A 7,309-nucleotide genomic window follows, 5' to 3' on the forward strand; every position below is an offset into this window, starting at 1 on the left:
AGCTGGCATGGTGTTTATCTCTGGAGGAGGGGTGGCGGTGGTGGTTTTTTCCTGGGGAGCCCTGGTTCCTTTATTACCTGGGAACTAGTGTGTTAAGCTGTACAAATGAGCTCGAGGCGCCTTTTTTCCCCCCCTTGTATTTTATATCTCCCAGTGAGAAGCATTATGGAAACTTTTAAAAATGTGTGAGCAATCCTTTGCTGTAAGAAAATATAATCCCATGACACTCAAGAGGGGGAAAAAAAAAAAAAAAGGTGAATATTTGTCTTGTTTAAAAGCTGGAAAGGGCTGCTTCGTGGCACCTTTCAAGGCTTGTGCCCTGCAGACAATCACGACTCAGGAACGGTGAGTCATTTTCCAAATTATATGAATAATGCAAGCCCGCGGAGATGGGCTCAGGTTGGAAATTTGCAAGTGAAAAGGGCTCTTAACAGTTCTGTAGAAATGTCTTTTTGTGCTGGGTTTCGAGACGTGACATTTATCGCTTAAATGTCAACCTCTTAGCCCGGAATGGAGCAGTTAGAACAGCCATTAGCGGGATGGAAAATTCGTGCCTCCTCTGCCGCCCAGGAAAGAGGCTGATGGAAGAGCGCACAGGGTTTTCAACGTCTGCTTTGTCAAATATTATATTTTTCTTCTCAGTGTACCGAATAAGCTCTCATTTATTTTTTAATTTGATTTTTATCTTATATTGGATTGTAGTTAATTTACAAAGGCGCCTTAGCTTCAGGTGCACAGCAAAGTGATCCAGTTATACATGCGTTCTGTGCTAAGGCCCTTCAGTCATGGCCCACTCTTTGCAACCCCATGGACTGTAGCCCACGGGGCTCCTCTGACCATGGAGATTCTCCAGGCAAGAATCCTGGAGTGGGTTGCCATTCCCTTCTCCAGGGGATCTTCCCGATTCAAGGATCGAGCCCTCGTCTCTTATGTCTCCTGCATTGGCAGGTGGGTTCTTTACCAGCAGCACCACCTGGGCAGCCTATATATATATTCTTTTTCAGATTGTTTTCCCATATAAGTCATTACAGACTATTGAATACGTTCCGTGTGCTACCCAGTAGGTCCTTGTTGGTTATCTATTTTATATATAATAGTGTGTTTATGTTCATTGGAAACTCCTAATTTATCCCTCCTCAACCTTCTGCCTCTGGTAACCGTAAATTTGTTTTCAAAGTCTGTGAGTCTGTTTCTCTTTTGTAAATAAATTCATTTGTATCATTTTTTTAGATTCCACATATAAGTGATACCATATGGTATTTGTCTTTGTCTGACTTCACTTAGTATGATCGTCTCCAAGTCCATCCACGTGGCTCAAATGGCATTATTTGGTTCCTTTTCATGGCTGAGTAATATTCCACTATATATACACACACACACACACCATATCTTCTTTATCCATTCATAAATGGACATTTAGGTTGCTTCTATCTCATTTTTTAAAGTTTTTAAAATTTATTTTTGAAAACAGTTCAGAATCAAGGTGATATGCGTCATATCTTTGTTATTATTAACTGTATGGAGATGAGCTCTAAGCAGGAAGCAATGATCCAGACACATTCAGGAATTTCTGAGATCACCCAGGTGGAGGCTGTCAAATGCACAGAGAGTGGGGCTGGGGGTGGGGTCTGCACTGTCCAGGTACATGGGGACTGGATGCCTCACGCTAGCATTTCTCTTCACAGCCCTAGACCGTCCCCAACAAGTTATTCACGTCAGCAGAATTTGTAATAAGAGAATGGACACACTCTAATGTCCACTCACACTTCAGCATATTAGCTGTGGAATACTATACAGCCATGAAAAAGGAAGAAGCGCCTCTCTGTGCAACTGTTATGGCCCAATCATTAAGATACATAACTGCAAAATAAAAAGTAAAACACAAAACCTGACTGAGCATCAAGCCTTGTGTCAATGTGGGAAAAATGAAAAGAAGAAAACATACTTGTTCTGCATACGTGGTATCTCTGTGCAAGTGAAAGTGCTAGTTGCTCAATCATGCCCATCTCTCTGCGACCCCATGTACTGTAGCCCGCCAGGCTCTTCTGTCCATGGGATTCTCCAGGCCAGAATACTGGAGTGGGCTGCCATTTCTTTCTCCAGGAGACCTTCCCGACCCAGGGATCGAACTCAAGTCTCCTGCATTACAGGCGGATTCTTTACCAGCTGAGCCTGTAGGGAAGCCCAGAATCTGTGGGCATACAGCAAAAATCTGATTACCTTGGTTGCCTCACAAGAGGAGAATTCAGTAGTTGGTGGATGGAGGATGTGAGGGAATTTTGCAATAATTATCCTTCTACATCATTTGCGCTATCCATTTTGCGAATGTATTTAATGAAGACTTGAACTCAGATAACTTAAATTCCCGTTTTGTTTTGTTTTTCTTAAGGATTTTATTTTTTCCAATTCTAGATCCTTTGTAATTCCATATAAAATTTATTGATTTATTTGTAGCTGAAGTATAGGGGACTTGGGTTCGAGCCGTGGGTGGGGAAGATCTCCTGGAGAAGGAAATGGCAACCCACTCCAGTATTCTTGCCTGGGAAATCCCAAGGACAGAGGAGCCTGGTGAGCTACAGTCCATGGGGTCCAAAGAGTCAGACATAACTTAGTGACTAAGCAACAACAACAAATAGTTGCTTTACAATGTTGTGTTAGTTTCAGGTGTATAGCCAAGTGATTCAGATTTACATATAAATGCATTTGTGTGTGCATATATAAATGTATATATATTTTCAGATCTTTTCCCATTATAGCTATTGTAGTATACAGAATATGTCAATAGTTCCCTGTGCTATATGGTAGGTACTTTGGTTTTTTTTTTTTAATCTATTTTCTATATGGTAGTGTATATCTATTAATCTCAAGCTCTTACTTTATTCCTCCCTCCCATAATTTCAGATAAACTTTAGAATCAATGTGTTGATCCTAAAAAAAAAAAAAAAAAAAAATGGCACTGGGATTGTTAGACCAACCTTGAGGAAACGTCATCCTAACGTTGCCGAGAGTTCTAGATCTTTTGCTTAGTTTGTTTCATTTTTTCTAGTGCATGCTCAGTGCTCTTATTTCATTTAGTTCGTTTTCCAATTTCTTCATCTTTCTTTCTTTTTGATGCTCTTTCTCTAGCCTTTATCAAGCATAGTAGAAAAGCTTTTGTATACATATTACATAAGTAGCATGTATAATATATATATCTTAGAAAACTTATAAATTTTTGCCTAACTAAAAAAATTTATGACATTTTGACCCCACTTGTTTGACTTAGTATGAATAGAGTAATAGATTTCAAATTAAAAAAAAAAACAGATATGCAACAAGCAACAAAGATTTACTGTATAGCACAGGGAACTATAGTCAGTATCTTGTAATACCCTATAATGGAAAAAAATCTGAAAAATGATATACGTGTATATGCATAACTGAATCACCTTGCCGTGCACCTGAAACTTTGTAAGTCAACTATGCTTCAGTAAAATATGTATATTCTGAAATTTACAAAAAGAGTTCTAATATCTGAGCCTCATGTATCTCTTCATTTATTTGGGTCTTATTTAACCTCAGGGTCGGACATGACTGAAGTGACTTAGCAGCAGCAGCAATGTTTTGTAATCTCTTAGACCATCTTCTCTATCTTCTGTGAGATTTACACTAGCCATTGCATATTTTTGGATCTTAACATGCTCCTTACTTTAAAATTTTCATCTTCCAACTGTTCCTTGATCGCCTTCTAAATCCTATTTACCTTTTCCTCATGGCTTAAAACTTTAATTTTTATCCTGTGCATTCATCTTTTTCTTTCTCTCTGGCCTCTGCGACAACAGTTTGGAAAATCTCAGCACACATCACAGAAACCTTAGCCTCTCGCCCACCTCGCAAGATGGAGCTTTCAGCTAACATGCAAATAGCTGTCTCCCGTTAGGCTCGCTCCTTGAATGATTCATTTTGCAGAGAGCACAAAAGCACTCATCAGACAGAACAAAAAGAAATCTGTCTCCCGCCCTCACTGCTTCTTCCCCCTCTCCCTTCCCTGGGTGGCGGCAGCTTCCAGAACACCAGCTTCTCCCGTGTTACCCAGCGCTGAGCTTCACATCCACATTTCTTAGGGCATTATGCATACGTAACTGTGCACAATTACAGCCTCACGTGTGGCTACGAGTACGTTTATCTGCACACCATACAACATGACAGTATAGACTCTCTCTACACATGTCCTCCGTGTGACAGCCCGTGGTTCCCTGTCGGGACTAAGCGCTTCTCTGCTTGCTTTGGCGTGCGGCAGAATCCTTGCCGGTGTGCAGACACCCGGGATTGATTTCTCCACCCACGGCCCGGCGGGCTGTTTCAGTTCTTTTCCCCGGCTCCCGAAAAGCCACAGAAAAGCAACGTGTCTGTATTGTATTTGGCGGAGGTTCAGGTTCGCCTGCAGGATATAGTCTATAAGTCAGTTTGTTGGGCCAAAGGACACGTGCATATTTGAGATAACCTTTGACACATCCTATATTCACTCAAAACATGTATGCCGAGCACAGCAAAAATCTGGCGTCTTTCGGGTCCTGGGAACTCAGAGGTGAATCAGATAGGCAAGCGTTTCAGGACTCGGGGGTTGGGGGGCCCGATTCTGTCCCCAGGTCACTGACAATAAACCAGCGAGCAAAGGAACAAACCAGATGAGTTCAGTCACTGATGACTGCGACAAAAAAACAACAGAATACGGCAAAAGGAACCGGAGCGGGGAGGCGCGGAAGGCTGCTTGAGACGGAGACCTTGCTTCCCAGGGTGTTCTGCATTTTGAACCAGCCCTGGATGCGGGTGGTCTCCAGGAAAACGACTGAAAATAATCTTTTTTTCCCCCCTTCAAATTTTTATGGGAGTATAGTTGATTTACAATGCTGTGTTCCTGTCTTCTGTACAGCAAAATGAATCAATTATACATAAACATAAATCCACTCTTTTTAAGATTCTTTTCCCATAAAGGTCATTACAGAGGAGAGTTTCCTGTGCTGTACAGTAGCTCCTTATTAGTTATCTATTCTATTTATAGAGTGTGTATATGTCAATGCCAAACTCCTAGTTTATTCTGTCCCCCCCCCCCCCCCGCAATAACCACCACTTTCCGCTTTGGTAATCATAAGTTTGTTTTCTGCATCTGTGACTCTGTTTATGTTCTCTAAGTAGATTCACTTGTACCATTAAAAAATTTCACACATAAGCAATATCACGTATTTGTCTTTCTCTGTTTGACTACCTTCACTCGGTGTGACAATCTCTAGGTCCATCTGTGTTTGAAAACAGTCTTTCAAATATTTGGTTGCTCCTCTGCCATGATGAAAGATTTTTCCGTTTCCCCTTGTTTGTTTCACAGACACACAGATCAATGTTATTTGACTCAAAAAGCAAACAGCGTGTGTGAGTTCATTTTGCGATGAAAATTAAGGGCAAGAATTAAAAGGGGATGAGATGGCTATCTACAGGTACGGATCATTAGGGTAAAGACGGAAGGAAAGCCCCAATTTCAGGACAGGGACGGCCTCGAGAGACAAAATACTCCATAGAACAACCAAGATGTAAGATCAATTCCGCAAACCAGGGAAGAAGATCAATAGCTTTCTGAACCCAGAGGCGGCAAGAACCTGGCAGGTTGTACACTGATTGATTTAAAGCTCAAACTTGCGCAAAAACTGTGGAAAGTTCGGGGCAGGGGGTCAGGGTGGAGGGAAGTTATTTTTAACAGAAAAACATCACGCTGAGGTTACGACACAGCTGAAGCAAGATTCCCACTGTCCCTCAAAGGTGTTTATCTCCTAAGGGGATCGATTCCATCAGAGGCAAACTGCGGGTAGAGAAAACCGTGTGTTTCTGAGTCATCCAGTGACGCCGCTGTCCTTAGCTGAACACGCCAGGCGAGGGCAGAGTTTCCAGGAGGGCGAGCAGGCGGGCATGGTGTAAAGGCGGCTCGGTTCACGGGAAAGGGCGGGCCGCGCCAGGGGTCCGCGGAGGGAGATGCTGCGGGCACCTGGAAGCCGAGGGCAGACGGGCACCTGAGGCTAATGGGGGTTGCCATGGAGACAGAGCGCCTCCGCTGCTGACATACTGTCAACAAGTTAGGGATGCTCTGAGCTGATAAAACGCCCCAAATAAGATGAGACTTTGGCGGGAGTGGGGTTGAAATTCCTCCCGAGTGGAGGCCACACCAGGTGTATATACAAGGGACCTGGGCCCAAGCTGTGACATTAAAAACTCCCCAAATTCATGATGAAGGCCGGTCGGGCGCCCAGTCCGTGTGTATGTATGCAACTTGCCATTTAATGAATAGCAAAAGGAGATGGGTCTCTCAGAAACAACACAATATGCTCATTATTCAAGAGATGCCCTTTTCAAAATGGTGCCGGAAAAAAAAGGTGTTCGAGTCCATTAAGATTGTTTTGCTGATTGTTTCCATGGAGACCACCGGCTGTAATTATTCCCGGATTTTTGAAAGGCTGAAAATCTGGTCTTTCATTTTCTAATGTAATGGCTTTGAGTACCCGATGGAGATGGCAATGCCTGGCACATAATTAGTGATCCATAAATGCCCTCCACTCTCATTTCCGGAAAAATATCCCCGAGTTAAATGAAAAGTATAAAACAATGGGGGAGGGGGGAGTCTAATTTTTCGTACCTTGACATTTCATGTAGAAATATATATACACACAGTAATAATATTAGGTTTTCTTTCTCCTTTTTTTTGGCCATGCAGCAGGGCTTCTGGGACCTTTGTTCCCCGACCAGGGATTGAACCTGAGCCTCAGCAGTGAAAGTGCTGAGTCTTAACCACTAGGCCACCAGGGATGTCCTTCTGTTTCACTTCCTTTTAAATATTTTATTTAAAGTATCTTTAAATATTCGAATACAATATATTTTATTTAAAATATCTTTATGAAAAAAATTTTTTTTTCTTGATGTGGCCCATTCTTAAAGTCTTTATTGAGTTTGTTACAACATTGCTTCTGTTTTATGTTTTGGTTTTTTTGGCCATGAGGCATGTGGGATCTTAGGTCCCCAACTGGGGATCCAACCCACACCCCCTGCATTGGAAGGTGAAGCCTTAGCCATCAGACCACCAGGGAAGTCTCTGTTTTCTTCTCTCACAAGAACTAGGCATTAGAGCCAAGAAGGTAAAGCAAATGAAGTTTCAAGATATATTCCTAACCTCCTACCTCTCGCAAAACATTGCCTCCTCCAAGTTCCCCTGAAGAGGAAATTCTGTGGCCCTCACTGCCCACAAGAGAGCATGTCCTCTTTGCCCCGCAAACTTCAGATCACCCAGGGC

General features: G+C 42.5%; 1 non-coding gene across 1 annotated transcript; it reads right to left on the reverse strand.

Moving 5' to 3' along the window:
* Nucleotides 1–6,756: 6,756 nt before the first annotated feature.
* TRNAE-UUC (transfer RNA glutamic acid (anticodon UUC)) lies at nt 6,757–6,828 on the reverse strand. Its single transcript has one exon. It is a non-coding gene; the product is annotated as a tRNA-Glu (tRNA).
* Between the last annotated feature and the right edge of the window lie 481 nt (nt 6,829–7,309).

The sequence above is a fragment of the Bos mutus genome, chromosome 18, assembly GCF_027580195.1.
Source record: "Bos mutus isolate GX-2022 chromosome 18, NWIPB_WYAK_1.1, whole genome shotgun sequence".
Classification (NCBI taxonomy): Eukaryota; Metazoa; Chordata; class Mammalia; order Artiodactyla; family Bovidae; genus Bos; species Bos mutus.